Consider the following 16,267-nt stretch of genomic DNA (forward strand, 5'->3'; position numbering starts at 1 on the left):
TTCAGAGTCTTCGGCTGAAGACTTGCAGGAGTATTCTCCTTATTCTGATTCTGATGTGGATGATTCTACTCCTTCTGCTTCTCCTCCAGAGGATTTTTCTTTTTCAGAGAGACTTCATTCCATGAGGGAACATTTTAAGTGGGAAGGTCAGGACTTTTCTGATTCCAGGAAAAGGCTTAGGGAATTTCTGTTTTTACCCCAGCATAGGCCTTTGGCTATACCACCTGTTCTGGATGTTGTGGAAGATGTGTTTGCAGAGGCTTCACTTAATCCTGATTCTTTGCCTCCTGCTCCTGTTAAGCCGGACAGGTATTACAGGGTGCCTGAAGCTCATAAATATCTTTATAAGAGTCCTAGGGCGGACCCAGAGACTGTTAGTCAGGGACCTAAGGGCGTCAAGGCCTCTGTTGTAAAAAAATCCGGTTCCTCCAGATAAAGAGGCCAGAGCTTTGGATAGATGGGGAAAGAAAGTCTATACTTCTTCCACCTTAGCTATGAGGGCTTTGAATTGCCAGTTTCACATGTTGAAATATCAAAACTATCTTCTTTCTCAATTGAAGTCTAAGGTAGATGCTCTGGCGGAAGGCATTGAGTGTAAAGAATTACAAGATTTGGTACATGTTTCTGAACAGGTGGGTAAGCATTCTTTACAATGTGGTTTTGATGCTGTACAGGCCTCTTCTAGGGTGGCTACCACTGGGTAAGTTCTTCGCAGGCACGCCTGGCTGAGGGATCAGAATTTATCTGACCATGTTAAGACAAGGATTTTAGATGCTCCTTTACAGTCTGATGTGTTGTTTGGGTCACCTGTGGAGGCAGTCTTAAAGAAAATGGAAGACAAGGCTAAGTCTATGCAGGCTGTTAAAGATTTTTTGCAAGTTCAGCCTCCGAAGTTTAGCAGGAATTGGCCGGCTAAGGGGTGGACGTACCCTGCTTATGATTCACAGTCTAGGGGAAGATCTAGACGTGGTAGGGGCAGAGCTCAGGGCTCTTTCAGACCTAGAACAGGAGTTCACCTGCACAGTCTTCGGGTGAGGGCAGGGGCCAGTCCTTTCGTAAACAGGCCCAATGACCTACCTTTTCAGCTGCCAGAGCCTTCTTGTCTGGCAGCACCTTTGGGAGGAAGGTTGGCACTCTTCAAAGAAAATTGGAGTTTAATTACCCAGGACAGATGGGTATTGGATATTATACACCAAGGTTACAAGTTTTATTTCCATACCTTGCCTCCTTTCAAAGGCATGCCAGACGTTCCTCCTCAGCAAAGACTAGAGGCTCACAAACAAATTTCTCTGCTGCTTCAAATAGGGGCCATACAGCCGGTCCCTCTGCCAGAAGTGGGCCTAGGATTTTATTCTCGCCTGTTCCTAGTACCAAAGAAGGGGAACACGTGGAGACCAATTTTGGATTTATCTATCCTCAACACTTATCTGGACATTCCCAAGTTCAAAATGTTGACGTTACAACAGCTTTTACCTCTGCTGGGCAAAGATCACTGGATGGTGACTCTGGATCTCAAGGAGGCTTACCTTCATGTTCCTATCAGGCTAAGTTGCAGGAAATATCTGCGTTTTCGAGCTGGGACTTCTCATTATCAGTTCTCTGCATTGCCCTTTGGCTTATCTACTGCGCCCAGAGTGTTCACGAAGGTTCTGGCTCCAGTGATAGCCTTCTTCAGGCTAAAAGGAATACAGATCTATCCATATTTGGACGATTGCCTGATTCTGGCTCAAGGAAGGGACGAACTTCTTCATCATTTGCAATATGTGATAGCAGTGCTAAGATGCCTGGGGTATTCTGTGAACGAAATAAAGTCCAGTCTAGTACCCTCTCAGGACATGTGCTTTCTGGGTGTGAGACTGAATACAGCATCCCAGATGGCCTTTTTGACCCCGGACAAACAAAAGAATCTTTCCCTTTACTTCCATCAATTGTCTCATCAGTCCAGGCTGACTGCAAGGACAGTCCTTCAAGCCTTGGGGTTCATGGCATCTTGTATTCTGGTGCTTCCCAATGCCAAACTGCATATGAGGAAGCTACAATGGTATCTCAAAAATGTATGGACACAGCACTGCCAAGATATGGACACTGTCATTCAGATAATACCTTGCATTCAAAAGGAATTTTTGTGGTGGGCTCAGGAATGTCACCTAAACAAGGGACTCTCTGTGACCCGGCCAGAGGCGAGTCAGATTCTAACGACAGATGCCTCAGACAAAGCTTGGGAGCTCATCTAAATGGAAAGTGGATACAAGACACGTGGCCTGCCAGACTACAACATCTACATATCAACTTGAAGGAGATGTTAGCAGTCCAATTTGCATTAATAGCTTTCAAGGATTTACTTCTTCCAGGGCAGGTGTTGGTTCTAACAGACAACACAACTGTCATGTGGTACATCAACAAGCAAGGGGGAACACATTCTTATCCTCTATGCAGACAAGCAATGATTTTGTGGGAGACTGCTCTCAGTTTACAGCTAAATCTTCAGGCAAGGTTTCTGCCGGGAGCACAGAACTCCTTAGCAGATGTGTTGAGCAGACGAATTTTGGATCCCCACGAGTGGAAATTGGATCCTCATGTGTTTCAGGAATTGACAGTGTCATGGGGAACTCCAGACATAGATCTGTTCGCTTCTCCACTAAACTACCAGCTGCCAAAGTTTTGCACAAAAGGGTTTCATCCCACAGCTTGGAAAGTGGATGCTCTTTCTTTCAATTGGAGCAATCTTCATGTGTATGCCTTTCCACCTCTGCCTCTCCTCCCAAAGGTACTCCTGAAGGTCAGACAGGACAAGCCAAAGATGATTTTAATAGCTCCAGATTGGCCTCGACAGCACTGGTACCCATTACTGAGAAGTCTGGTACGGGAGCCTCCATGGCCTTTGCCTTCGATTCCACACCTGCTGTCTCAGGAGAACAGTCATTTACTCAATGTCAAACTTCACTCTCTTCACCTAACAGCCTGGCATATTCTGTTTTAAACCCTGGAGGGTCTCAGCTTTCACAGCAAGTTTTGAATGTTATTTTGGAGGCCAGAAGGCCTAGTACAAGGAAAGTGTACGCAGGTAAATGGAAGAGATTTTTATTTTGGAGTACAGCAAAGGAATTTGATGTTTCTAAGCCTAATTTAAGTGTGGCTCTTCAATATCTTGTTACTGGACAAAGGTTTGTCCTTCTCTTCTATTAAGGTTCATGCTGCAGCAATTTCTGCTCACTATGACTGTGACCCACCATTGTTTTCTCATCCTTTGTTTAAGCAATTCCTTAAGAGGGGCAAAGAATATAAGACCCCCACGTAGAGCTCCTACTCCTGCTTGGGATCTCAATTTTGTGTTGGAGAAACTCACTCTACAACCTTTTGAGCCTGCAGCTACTGCCGAGTTGAAATATTTATCATGGAAGACTGCTTTTTTGTTGGCCATTACCTCTGCGAGAAGGGTTTCTGAATTACAGGCCCTTATGGCGGTTGAGCCTTTCTTAATTTTCCATAAGGATAGGGTATCTTTACGTACTAATCCTTCCTTTATGCCTAAAGTGGTTTCTAGTGTGGCTTTAAACCAAACTATTCATTTGCCTACTTTTTATGCAAACCCCCAAAATAAAGGGGAAAAGATTTTGCACACCTTGGATATACACAGGCAGTTGCGATATTATTTAAGCAGAACTAAAGGGTTCAGGCAGTCTCAGCAGTTATTTGTTTCATTTGCTTTGGGTTCTCAGGGCAAGCCTGTGTCAAAACAAACTATTTCTAAGTGGATTGGGTTTTGTATTGCTTTCTGTTATTCCCATCATGGTAAGGAGATTCCAGCTGGGATTAGACCTCATTCCACTAGGGCTACTGCCACTTCTACAGCTTTTTTAAGGGGTGTGGCAACTAAAGATATTTTGGAGGCAGCTACTTGGAGTTCAGTGCATACTTTCTCTAAGCATTACCACCTTCCACTTTACTCTAAATCTAGGGCTGGTTTTGCCACTGCAATTTTACAGGGCATTTTGGCAGCTCCTACTGCTTTATAGTTTTGCCATCCTCCCTTACCTCTGCTTTGGGATTCTACCCAAGTGTAAGGACTGCAGCAATGTGAGATGAAGAACATAGTACAGTTTTGTACCTACCATAAATGTAGATGTTCGAAGATCCACATTGCTGCAGTCCAATTTACCCTCCCTCCTTCCCCTCTGTAGTTAGAGGCGGTTGTGTGGTTTGGGTTGTAAATATTGTAGATTTTGTATATATTGTACATTTGTTTAGTGCAAGGGTGGTTGGTTGTTTTTTGCTGTCTTTTGGTTTTGACCTTTCTGTTTAGGGTCTTCTGACATCTGGGGCAAGAAAAGACTGAGGATATGACGTCGGTCATGCGCATTTGTACCCTGACGTCCTGATGTCAGTCTTAAGCGCCTTGACCGACGTCAGCCTAATACTTTGATATTCGGGCCGACCGAGGACAGCGGACTACCCAAGTGTAAGGACTGCAGCAATGTGGATCTTCGAACATCTACATTTATGGTAGGTACAAAACTGTACTTTTCTTTAACCGGGCAGCATATGGCATCTGTTTGAGCCCTTTGATTCTCTTGGTGAGGTACTTTTGGGGTCTTTCCAGTTGCTGCAGGTGTCTGGTAAGGTACATCCCAAAAGGGGCATTGTACTCAATTATGGGCCTGATGAGGGATGAGTAAAGAAGCACGATGACCTCCCCTGATCTAGATGTGAATCCCTTCATGATTAGGTGGGGTATATAAAATGTTTTTCTAACCACTTTGGCCACGTGGTTGTCATATGAGAGATTGCCATCAACTTGGGTCCCCAGGTCCCTAATTACTTTTTCTGTACTTAATGGATTACCACCTATGTGATAATTTGTGGGCACTTTGCTTTTTGCCAAAGGGGATGACTATATACTTTTTGGCGTTTAGCTTGAGGCCATGGCTCTGGCACCAGTTGTCTGTTTCTATGAGGCCCTTTTGGAGGATGCTTGTGTTGGCTGGAGAGTCTATTATGGCGCCCAGTTTGCAGTCATTTGCGTACTTGGTCAGCCGCAGTCCTTCTGTGTTGGCCTGTACCTCCGAGAAATGTATACTGAACAAGAGAGGTCCCAGGACTGAGCCTTGTGGGATGCCACTTGTAACTGGTTTGGAGTCTGACATGGCTCCAGCAATTCTAACCATGTGGGTTCTGTCCTTGATCCAGTTTGCAACCCATCTAGTGACATAGGGGTTTATATTTAAGCTGGTGAGCTTATCTATAATGCCAGAGTGGGGTATTGTATCGAAGGCTTTTGCGAGGTCCAGGTAGGCTGTGTGGACCACCTTCCCCTCATCAATGGCCTTGGTGACTTTTAAAGAAATCGACCAAGTTTAAGAGGCAGGATCTGCCCTTAACAAAGCCGAACTGGGTAGGATCCAGTGTCTGCATGTCCCTAATGCCTTTATTTATGAGGTCCATGATGATCCTTTCCATAGCTTTGCAGACCAAGCTAGTCAAGCTTATGGGGCGATAGTTTCCAGGATCCGTTGAGGCACCACCTTTGTGGCGAGGGACCACTGTTGCTGTATGCCACTCTTTGGGTACATATCCTGTAGTAAGGCTGAGATTGAACAGTAGTTTTATGTTTGGGTTTAGCTCTTCTTGGAGTTCATGTAGGACGCAGCCCGGGACACCGTCTGGTCCCATTGATGCTGTGTTTTTTGCTTTGGAGAGGGCGGCTCTTACCTGAGCATCTGAGATGTTAAGGGGGCAGCACTCTGCTGTGATAGGTATTTGCCCTTTTGGTGGGGTGGGGGAGGAGAAGTTTGCGCTGAACCTGTCTGCTAGGATGTTGGCAATGTCTGTGGGTTCGGTGTATTTTATTTTCATTTTGGATTAATTCTGAGCATATCTGGGAATTCCCACCCAGGTTCCTAACATAACTAAATAAAGCCTTGTGATTATCCTTAGTGTCCTGTGCAGTTTTTCTCTCGAAGCTGGCCTTAGACGATTTTATGAGAGTGCCCGTAGTTTTTTGCTAATACTGATCAGAGCTGCTTTCCCTTTTTGGGATTTTGCTCTATCATGTAGTAGCTTCCTCCTCCTATTGTATAGTTTGTTTATGGCTGGGGTCCACCAGACGGGACGTCTGCCTTTGGAGGATTGGATCTTGGTTTTATTTGGGATTGCATGATCCATGCATTCCTGAATGTGTTCATAGAATGAGTTTATGAAGAATTCTGCGGTCTGGGCCATATTTTCCACAGGCCCGGGGGCTTTGAAGGATTCCACCTCGGTTTTGAGGAGTGTGAAATTTGCTTTAGAGAAGTTTTTCACTGTGGTTTTCTGGGCAGGGGGTGGGGTTGGGATGTGAATTTCCAGTGATATTAGTTTATGGTCTGATCTTACCAGTGAGGGATGGACTTCTAGTCTGGAACATGGAGTCCCCATGTTGGTGATGATCAGGTCCAGTATGTTTTCCCCTCTTGTGGGAGTGGTAACAAGTTGTTCCATAGCATTTGAGTTTATAAATTCTAGGAACCTTTGGGCTAGGATGTTGGAGCTAGAGTAATGCTCCCAGTCTGTTTGGGTAGTTGAAGTCGCCCAATATAATGGTGTTTTGGGAGACCTTCATATTTTCCAGTGTTCTCAGGAAGGCCGAGTGGGGTTCCTGGGTTTGGGAGGGTGGTCTGTAGCAGGCTATATACTGGAAGGCAGTTTTACCCACTGTTAGTTGCACATGGATAGTCTCTGATGCTTTGTGCTGTGCCACCAACCTGGAGGTGTGGGTATCTTTGACGAATATTGATACTCCCCCTCCTTTTGTGGTTCGGTCCAAGTTTTGGGGCCGAAAAGCATGGTATGAGGTATAACCTGGTAGTGCTGGGGTGCTCTCGGGAGCCTTGAACCAGGTTTCTGTTACTGCACAGATATCTATGTTCTCCATGCTAAGGAGAGTTTCGAGTGCATATATCTTGAGGTTTAGACTTCTGGCGTTAAGTAGCATTACTCTTAGTTTCTTATCTCTTGTGATACCTATGGAAGTGGGTTTGTCTTTTGAGCCTTGCCAAAAGGCACTATGGGGGTAGCAAGAGCCTTTTCCAATATCCGAAAGCCCAGGGGTGACAGGTGCAAGCCATCCCTAGCGAAGCATCGTGGCTTGTCGAGCATGTCATCCCAGGCTGACAGGCATTGGATCCCCTTTGAATGACACCAATGCTTAAGCCATTTGTTGAAATTGATCATCTTGTCTTCATATTGTGGCATCATTCTTGGTGAGGGTAAGATGCTACTCAAGGTCAGGGTCATATCGGCCTGGGCTACATGCTCAGAGAGCTCCTCTGTCTCTCCATGTAGTCCAGGGAGGTATGTCTCGGGTCATTCACACCAGCATGGACAATGACAGAGTCATATTTGTACTTGCCTTGGAGTGACCTGAGTGCTTGTGTTATGTGGCGGATCCTAGCACCCGACAGGCAGCTCACCGTGACCTTCTCCTTGTTCAGCCTGGTGAGTGGGACGTCAGTGTGCCTGACGATAGTCACCTATTACAAGTGTATCAGGTGTGTTGTTTAGCCTTAAGGGCTGTGACTGTTCAGCACACTAGCTTTTTGTGAGCTGTGTGTTGCACGTGTTTTGTTTTGGGGTAGCGGTTGCTTGGGTGTCTGCTTTGGAGGTCTCTGCTGCTTAGGCAGATTTTTATTTAGAGCCTCCGAGTATGTTTGTGTTTGGTTTACTGTCGTGGTAGGTCTATGTGAGACTGGAATTGTAGTGAGTGTGGTTTCCTTCTCCTCCTGACTAGTTACGCCAGTACTGAGTTGAGAGAGCTTAGCCTCCAGATTGGCTATATGGTTTCATCTCTCACATGTGTTGGAATTTGTTGGGAGGAGGAGAGGGTTGTCTGTGTACATGAGGCAGGTGTAACATTGCCTCAAGATTCCCAGATTCACCAGCTGGACCGGAGAGGAGATTGACAACTGACCTTTGGACATGCTAGAATAGTATTGGGAATTCCTTTATAATTGGAAAAAAGGGCCAATGGGGAATAAGGTACTCGAGGGGAGTTTGTGAGGGTGTAGTGCTTTTAATTTTTTAGTGCTGACTTAGTGAGCAAGTGCCAGGTAACTTGAATGCAATGTGCTACAGGTAACTTAAATGCAAAAACGACAAACAGTAACTTTCTTCCAAGTGAAACAAGGAAATAAGTACAGTAAGCAATGCAGATATCACTAGGGATCCACAGAAGCGCTGAAAAGCCGCTTCTTAGGTGGAATTAGCATTTCAGGGAAATAAGCAAACTAACAACAAGCATACAAACAAAGCTAGATTCAGCAGGCCTGGATCTAGTCTATGCTACAGCAAACAAGGTGTACCAATTTCAGTAAGAAACAGTTCAAATATGCAGGCACTATAACCCTTTAACCTGAAATTCCCAGCTCAGTAGGGCAGAGTCCAGCCTCTCCTCCCACAAGAGTGCAGACCATGAACCCTCTTAATGTAAAATAACTGGTTTGAAGCTCAAGTGCTTAATGTAAAAGGCTTAGAATGAGTTACACCAAGCAGTAATAAATACAATTGAGTACTTTTAAGATGACGCAAAAGCAAAATAAAGTAGGAAGAAACATAAATACAGTAAAAGCAGATAATTTAAATACAGTAAAAGCAGATATTTTTTTTTTAAGTGGAAAGAGAGAAAGGAGAGAGAAAGGAGTAGTAGAAACTAAGCTGATTGGCCTTCTCAAATGTTATCCCTGTACTGGGTAGAATGAGGTAATGACACTAGACTGACAGGAGGGTCCCACATCATATTTACACTAGGGGCGGGCAACTGCAAAGCCACCAACTATAAAAACACTATACCAACAGGGAGGGTGGGAAACAAACTGCAGAGATGTTTCTCACAGCTGAAAAGCAGCAGTGAGCCTTTAAATGAAAGTTTAAACAGCTAAAGGAGCCTCTAGAAAAAGAGTTTAACTGCAGCAAGGTATCAGAAACAAACAACCCAACAGATGCTTAATAAAAGTGGACAATTTCCAGTTAATACCTCACACAGTGAAACTAGCTAGAAAAATACACAGTACACAAAGTGCTATAAATAACAAATAAATAAAGAACAAAATAAACAAAAAACAGGATACTTAATGTTGTATATTATAGCTCCGAGTTTCCTCAGTGTCTTTCCTTCGATCAGCTCAGTGTGAAATGGCAGAACACTCACAACTGAGCTTCTTGGGTAACAAAGTTGAAACCTGAGACCGCTTTTAAGAAAAATCTCAAAAGAACCATTGAGGTGCTTAGTCTAAGCTGTAGTCTAGGTGACCTCAGTCAGCCAGTGACCTCAGAGTTCTCTCTCCCTGAAATGCCTGATGGCTTTTCAGGCCCACAGGCCTCAAAAACAAATTATTAGAACGGCTGGAGACCTTATTACCTTAATTAGGGGAAGCCAGCCTTCCCCACAGAGAGCCCTGGAACTGATTTTTCCTTCTGATTCGTCTGATCAGGAATCTGATATCTCTCTTCTTTTGACTACCAGGACACACACCCTTATCTGCCTATGAGGATTCTGATGCAGAGGATTACATTCCCTCGGCTTCCCCTCCAGAAGATTTTTCTTTTGGTGAAACCATGCATACCATTAGGGAGCATTTTGGGAAACCCAGGACTACTGTCAGTCCAAAAAGAGACTCGGGGAATTTTTAAACCTGCCTCAGCACAGGCCTCTAGTTATCCCTCCTGTTCTGGAGGTTGTAGATGGTTTTCTTGGAATCCAGCCTTACCCAGGATACTTTGCCTCCAGCTCCCAGGAAACCTGACAGGTACTATAGAGTACTTGACTCTCTCACAATTCCTTTTCAAGAACCCTACTGCGGATCCAGACACTATTTCCCAAGGACCAAAAGGCATTAAGGCTACTACTGCCAAGAATCCTACCCCTTCTGACAGGGATTCTAGGGCTTTAGACAGATGGGGTAAGAAGGTGTACACCTCTGCTACTCTGGCCATTAGGGCTTTAAATTGCCAGTTTCATATGTTAAACTATCAGCAGCATATTATGGGGCTAATTAAACAGAAAATGATATTGATTCCTGACTGTGCAGAACACACAGATTTACAAGAGTTAATGCATTTTGCTGACCAAGTTGGTAAGCATACTTTGCAGTGTGGTTTAATGCTTTAGAAGCATCTTGTAGGGCTGCTGTCACTGGGTCTGTTATTAGAAGGCATGCTTGGCTTAAGGAACAAAACTTGTCAGATCATGTCAAAGCAAAATTGCTGGATGCACCCTTAAACCAAGAGCGCCTATTTGGCAGTAAAGCAGAAGTTCTCAAAAGGATGGAGGAGAGGGTTCCTATTATGTGATCGAACTTAGTTTAAACCCTATATAGTCGAAACCATATAGTTGAACTTGCCGAAGTTTGAACATGTCAAAAAAATAAACAAACTTACAAGTAAAACAAACCCGTGCAAGCATGGAGGCCAGCCCCCCTGCAACCCCCCACATCCCTCCACAACTCTGAGACCACACTATAGTGCAGAAAGGGAATAGTGCGGTCTCGGAGTTGGTATATTTAAAGAATGAGGGTTGTGGGGGGTGCAAGGGGGCTTTACCCCCCTGCTTGCAACAGTTACTTTAGTGTTGCATGTTTTTTTATTTTTTTTCCCATATTCAAAGTTTTGAAACTTCGAACAGACAAGTTTGATATTGTCATGTTCAAAGTTTCTAAACTTCGATCACGTATTACGAACCCTGGAGGAGAAAGCTAAATCTGTGTAAACTGTTACAGATTTCTTGCAAGTACAGCCACCTAGATTCAGTAGGCATTTACCTTCAAAGAACTGGTCCTTTCCACTACCTTCCAGGCCTTCTCGGTCCAAACCCAGGGGCAGCAGACCCCCAAGACTTCAGTCTCTGGTTATGCACAGATCTAAGCAGTGGGGTGCTCCCACGTCCAAAACAGGGAGTAGTAAGCCACCCCTCTATGGCAAACCTGCACAATGACTTATCCTTAACTCCCCCAAGCCTTGCGCAAGTACTTGCACCTTTAGGAGGAAAACTTGCCCCGCATGCTGAAAACTGGGAATACATTACCCAAGACAAATGGGTTTTAAACACACTTTCCCTAGGATACAGATTCCACTTCCACTCACTCCCAACCCTAAGTGGATGGCCAGACCTCCCCCCCGAAAGCAAATGCTTTCTCCTCTGCATCAGGGCAATTCAACCTGTCCCAGCAGAACAAAGGGGACAAGGCTTTTATTCAAGACTTTTCCTGGTTCCCAGAAAAGAGAACTCCTGGCGTCCTATCCTGGATTTACCTATTCTCAACACCTTTGTGGTGGTTTCAAAATTCATAATGCTAACTCTCCAACAACTGCTTCCTGTACTAGCCAAGGATGTTTGGCTGGCAACCCTAGACTTAAAAGAAGCTTACCTGCACATCCCCATAAGGGAATTTTTCAGGAAATACCTTCGCTGCAGGGCAGGCTCTATGCACGGTCAGTTCTCTACACTTCCCTTTGGCTTATCTACTGTGCCCAGGGTATTCACAAAGTGCCTAGCTCCAGCCATTGCTTTTTGCAGGCAGAGAAGTATTCGGATATACCCATACTTGGATGATTGCCCGATTCGGGTAGAAAGTCAGGACTTGCTACTACAGCACCTGGCATTTGTAAAGAGACGTTTAACTTCACTGGGGTTCACCATCAATGAAAAGAAATCACACCTAGTACCCTACCAACAGATTGTATTCCTGGTTGTAAGCTTGAACACACTTTCCCAGATGGCATTCCTTACTCCAGCGAAACAAATTTATTTTGACAACTTACTTCAACCTGTTGGCCACCAAAACCCAGCTATCTGCAAGGAAAATATTGCAAGCTCTGGAGTTCATGGCCTCTTGCGTTCTGTTAATTCCATATGCAAGACTGCATATGAGGAAACTTCAGTGGCATCTAAAAAGTTTATGGTGTCAAAATTCTCAGGACCTGGAAACAATAATTCCTATCATTCCATGTCTAAGGGCCAAGTTCCTTTGGTGGGCAGAGGCCTGCAACCACAACAAGGGACACTTTCACTCTACTCCCTGCCGCCCAAACCCTAACAGAGACTCATCAGACTATGCATGGGTGGCTCGCAGGGCAGTGCATTCAGGGCAAATGGAACCCAAAGCAGATGCACCTGCATATCAATCAAAAAGAAATGTTAGCTGTACAGAATGCTCTGACAGCCTTCAAAGGTCTTATTCTTCCAGGACAACTGTTGGTAAAGACACAAACCACCACATTGTGGTACACAAACAAGCAGGGGGGGGGGGTGCACATTCCTACCCCCCACTGAAGACTAGCCTTGGCTCTGTGGAACACAGCCTTGAGCAACCAAGTGCACCTACAAGCTCAATTCCTGCTTAACCAACTAAATTCACTGGCAGACGAATTAAGCAGAAATCTCATGGACCCACACAAATGGAAATTGGAAGCCAAAATATTCAAACTTTTGGGGAACAGATGGGGGACACCAGAGGTGGACCTGTTTGCTTCCCCTCAGAACTATCAATTGAACAAATAATGCACCAGAACTCCTCACAGCCAAGCTTGGAAGGTGGATGCCCTGTCCTTTTTCTGGGAAAGCCTCTGTCTGCCCCTGCCTGTCCTCTCGAAGGTACTATTAAAGATCAAACAGGACAAGCCAAGGACAGTCCTGGTTACACCAGACTGGCCACGCCAGCACTGGTATCCTCTTTTGCGCAGTCTGACAGTGCTACAACCATGGCACCTGCTTCAGACCCCTTCCCTGCTGTCCCAGCAAGGGGGGGGGGGGCAAATTCTGCACCCTCAGCTTCAGACCCTGAACCTTGCAGCCTGGCTAATCCCCTGCACTCACCTCTAGCAACCCTCAGTAAGCAGGTGCTGGAGTCTTTCTTGAGGCAAGGAGGCCTAGTACTAGAAAATAGATTCAGAAAAGTGGAAAAGATACTGTTCCTGGAGCCAGTCTCCCTCCCTACAGGGATTTTTTGGTATTTACTTTCTACTGGTGGTGGTCTTCTACCATAATATAGCTCCCTATTTGGGGGGCTCCTGACGGGGCAAATAAAACTGATGTAATGTCTGCTGCCTGATTTTATACCACTGACTACCTGATGTCAGTCCTGGGGCGTTAGCAACCAACGCAGAAATACTAAGCCTGTGGTATTCGGGCCGACTGAGGCCTACCCCTGGCAGGATAACCCAAATGTGATGACTGCAACAGTGAATACACTCTAACATCTACATTTATGGTAAGTGTACACAACTGAACTGTTTGGGTTAACTGTGTGAGCTGTCACAGAGCTGGAGCATTGACTGCTCACTAGAAGAATTGCATTTTTGTCTTTTCCTTTTAAATTAGATGTAGTTCCATGAATTGCAGTGTTTGGGGGGAAAAAGCATTAATTCTAAAAGAGATTAGATGTTAATATATAAAAGTTGTACCTGCCAGTTCTTGGTGTGTTTACAAGCTGCCAGATGGAATATTATGTGTAAAAACATGTCCGACATTATTGGTTGTAGTAATGTTTGTTAAAATAGCTGCATTGTCAGTACTAATATGGAATGTAAATGGATTTATTGGGAGAGATCAAAGGTGAAGGATAATCTGCATTAAAGAGTATAGAATGCAAGCAGTAGTAGTACAGAAAGTGCACTTGACAGGAATGAACAATGAGCATGCATCCTGAAACCATTGGATTCACAACAGAGCATCAGCGACAAGAAGAGATGTGTGTAATTATAGTGGTAGGGAGTAAGACTGCAGTTGTGTTAGAAGTAAAAAAGAGATGAATAGCAAATTTGTGGTAGTAAGATGTTGGTTTGGTATCGTTTATTTTTCCCCTGAGAAATGTTTTGACCTTTGAAGAATTTGAGGTTGAAATATGTTTTCGAGAAGGCATTTAACCACGGTTGGTGAATGGAATTTGATTTGTAATAGTGAATTTGTATTGGGAGGGAGACATAAAAGGGAGGCTGCAACTAGAGGGAGCAGATTTTAAAGAAATATCTAAAAGTATTTGGTATGGAAGTTAGAGCTGCGGTGGTGCAGCGGTAGCGTTGTTGCCTCACAGCAAGTGGTTCTCCCGTTCGATTCTCGGCTGGAGTACGGGGAGTGCCTTCTGTGTGGAGTCTGCATGTCCTCCCTGCGGTTGGGTGGCATTCGAAAGACATGTGTAAGTGGGCGTGCCTTCGTTGAAAGTTGGACGTCGAGCTGGCACCTCTGCGTTAGTGAAAATCTACTGCCAATCATGAGTGGACCGGAGTTCTGCTGTGGCGACCCCTAACCGGGAAAAGCCGAAAGACAAACAACGTTTGGTATGGAAGTTTTTTTTTTTTTTCCAGTTGCAGGAGCTCAAATAGAATTTACATATTGTCCCCAAGGTACAGTTTCCTGTGCAAATTTTATCCAGAGTGTTTGATAGAAGGCCAGAGGGAACAAGATTTCCCCCCCAAGTTGTGGGAGGAGTTGTACATGTAGCAACAGACAAGATTAAGATCTGTGACAGATGTGGTTTGGCATAAGAAGGTGGTATGGGGATTAGGAAACACTGTATTTTGGCGTACAGTGTACATATGAGGTTTATTACTAGAAAGATGGTTGTGACGAAGTAATGTGTATATGTGGAGTAGGCAAAGATCATTGTGCTGTTGACATGAAGTTACAGGCCCTTGATTATTACAAGTTCTACATTTTGAAAACCACTGGTGTTTGTGGTTGCTTTCTTGGGGCTACAGACTGTCATGGTATTGATGTTTTAAATGCATTAATGTTATATGGTGTTGGTTTTCCCACTGCTGTTTTAGTGAACTGTTTTTTTCATTTAACATTTATTGTTCAGACTATCTTTATTAAAATACTTGCATCTTACTCTGTTTAAGGGTACTGTTAGCTTGGCATGCTTTCAGTATTTACAAGATTTATTTTGTTGATTATTATTTTTTTCTTTCAGTGTTCTCACTCAAATGCAGAAATAAGCACGTGTCTGACTGATGAAGCAATGTAAAAGGAATCCAGTCAACTACCAGCGCTGATTGACCGAGAGCTTGAATCTTAGAACGGGCCCATTTGGTGGCAGAACTTGTCTAACTGTAATGATGATAGCTATTGTATAATTGGATATATTTAACAGTGTGTGCAAGTCTGTTTGCTCAAGTGTTGTCATTAATAACTGACCACCTTCACACAAAAAAAGAGGGACTAAGCTATTTACTGCAGTTATTGTAGCATTTAAGCTTTTTATATTGAGTTGAAATATATTTTTATGGGTGTTGACTAATTATTTTTTTGTACCATTGCATTACTTGTAGAGGCTGTGGTGTCTTTTAGCTGAGTTCTAGAGTACTTGAGCTGCTGCCCTTTAAAGCTGGGTTTTGACGGCATCTAGTAGGGTAAATTAAGGTTGTCCTGTCATTCTCTGGTCAGCAAAGAAAAAGGGCATAACTGAGGGAACTGCCTGCTGGGTATGATTTCCGTAGACTTCACGCAGCCAGCTTTGGAAGGAATGTATCTGGCTGTCTTGCAGATCTTGTGTTGTCAAAAGGAAATGTTCTCTACACTTTTAAAGCTGAATGTTGAACCAAGCACCATCTCAATTGGGACTTTCCTTTTTTTTTTTTTTTAATTCTTCCTCTTTCTTGGAAATTTTGCACGCTGGCCTGGCTGAGGTAGTAGTTTGTGCTGTTGGTAGGGTTGTGACATTGCCCGCTATGGAGATAACTGCAAGCTACTGCCTTTGCTAGTGCTAGTGAAGAGCTGCAGTGACCAAGAGAAGTCCCAAGAATTTTTTGTATTCTAACCTTATTTGTCATGGATGTGCTGGTTTTCTTAGTGTTTGAGGGTGGGATTATCAGAAAAGTAATATTTTTGATGATGGTTGGCTGGGGAGGGAATCGTTTCTCGTATTGTATATTTTGGGTATTGTCTAAAGTCTGTTTTTGAATTTGACAACATGTGTAACATCTCCTGCCTTTCAGATTTAAGGTATATTGAGTAAGTCCTTGTAAAAGACCGTCATTGTAAACATCTGTAGGGGTTGTGCTAGCATTTTGGATTAGCCAGAATTTCCTACTTGTTGGACCCCCATTTTTACTTGTTCAAGCAATTTCTTAGAGGGGCAAAGAATATAAGACCCCCAGAGCTCCTACTCCTGCTTGGGATCTCAATTTTGTGTTGGAGAAACTTACTCTACAACCTTTTGAGCCTCATGCTACTGCTGAATTGAAATACTTGTCATGGAAGACTGCTTTTTTGTTAGCCATTACTTCTGCAAGAAGGGTT

General features: G+C 44.0%; 1 long non-coding RNA gene across 1 annotated transcript in view; it reads left to right on the forward strand.

Annotated features, from left to right (window-relative positions):
• LOC122815627 overlaps positions 1-15,272 on the forward strand; it is a 64,288-nt gene extending 49,016 nt beyond the window's left edge. Inside the window, exon 2 of the long non-coding RNA XR_006366975.1 lies at positions 14,940-15,272. This is a non-coding gene — a long non-coding RNA (uncharacterized LOC122815627). The remainder of the gene's footprint in view (positions 1-14,939) is intronic.
• Positions 15,273-16,267: the final 995 nt, after the last annotated feature.

The sequence above is a fragment of the Protopterus annectens genome, chromosome 11.part0 (genome assembly GCF_019279795.1).
Source record: "Protopterus annectens isolate FY-2018-M chromosome 11.part0, PAN1.0, whole genome shotgun sequence".
Lineage (NCBI taxonomy): Eukaryota > Metazoa > Chordata > Ceratodontiformes > Protopteridae > Protopterus > Protopterus annectens.